Here is a 1,585-nt window from a genome sequence, read left to right as displayed (position 1 = left end):
GTGTCCAATTCTTTGTGACCCCATGAACTGCAGCACACCAGGCCTCCCTGTCCATTACCAACTCCCAGAGTTTACTCAAATTCATGTCCAATGAGTCAGTGGTGTCATCTAACCATCTCATCCTCTGTCGTCCCCTTTACCTCCTGCCTTCAATCTTTCCCAACATCAGGGTCTTTTTAAATGAGTCAGCTCTTTGCATCAGGTGGCCAAAATACTGGAGTTTCAGCTTCAACATCAGTCCCACCAATGAACACCTAGGACTGATTTCCTTTAGGATGGACTGGTTGGATCTCCTTGCAGTCCAAGGGATTCTCAAGAGTCTTCAACATCACAGTTCAAAAGCATCAATTCTTTGGCGCTCAGCTTTCTTTATAGTCCAACTCTCACATCCATATATGACTCCTGGAAAAACCATTGCCTTGACTAGATGGACCTTTGTTGGCAAAGTAATGTCTCTGCTTTTTAATATGTTATCTAGGATGGTCATAACTTTCCTTCCAAGGAGTAAGTGTCTTCTAATTTCATGGCTGCAATCACCATCTGCAGTGGTTTTGGAGTCCAAAAACATAAAGTCAGCCACTGTTCCCACTGTTTCCCCATCTATTTGCCATGAAATGATGGGACCGGATCCCATGATCTTAGTTTTCTGAATGTTGAGCTTTAGGCCAACTTTTTCACTCTCCTCTTTCACTTTCATCAAGAGGCTCTTTAGTTCTTCTTCACTTTCTGCCATAAGGATGGTGTCATCTGTGTATCTGAGGTTATTGATATTTCTCCCGGCAAACTTGATTCCAGCTTGTACTTCCTCCAGCCCAGCGTTTCTCATGATGTACTCTGCATATATGTTAAATAAGCAGGGTGACAATGTACAGGCTTGACATACTCCTTTTCCTATTTGGAACAAGTCTGTTGTTCCATGTCCAGTTCTGTTGCTTCCTGACCTGCATATAGGTTTCTCAAGAGGCAGGTCAGGTGGTCTGGTATTCCCATCTCTTTCAGAATTTTTCACAGTTTATTGTGATCCACACAGTCAAAGGCATTGGCATAGTCAATAAAGCAGAAATAGATGTTTTTCTGGAACTCGTTTGCTTTTTCCATGGTCCAGTGGATGTTGGCAATTTGATCTCTGGTTCCTCTGCCTTTTCTAAAACCAGCTTGAACATCTGGAAGCTCATGGTTCACGTATTGCTGAAGCCTGGCTTGGAGAATTTTGAGCATTACTTTACTAGCGTGTGAGATGAGTGCAATTGTGTGGTAGTTTGAGCATTCTTTGGCATTGCCTTTCTTTGGGATTGGAATGAAAACTGACCTTTTCCAGTCCTGTGGCCACTGCTGAGTTTTCCAAATTTGCTGGCATATTGAGTGTAGCACTTTCACCGCATCATCTTTTAGGATTTGAAATAGCTCAACTGGAATTCCATTACCTACACTAGCTTTGTTCATAGTGATACTTCCTAAGGCCCACTTGACTTCACATTCCAGGATGTCTGGCTCTAGGTGAGTGATCACACCATCGTCATTATCTGGATCATGAAGATCTTTTTTGTACAGTTCTTCTGTGTATTCTTGCCACCTCTTCTTAATA

This window comes from Bos indicus x Bos taurus, chromosome X (genome assembly GCF_003369695.1).
Source record: "Bos indicus x Bos taurus breed Angus x Brahman F1 hybrid chromosome X, Bos_hybrid_MaternalHap_v2.0, whole genome shotgun sequence".
Lineage (NCBI taxonomy): Eukaryota > Metazoa > Chordata > Mammalia > Artiodactyla > Bovidae > Bos > Bos indicus x Bos taurus.
The sequence above is the reverse complement of the archived record's forward strand: the minus strand, read 5'-3'. Positions refer to the sequence as shown.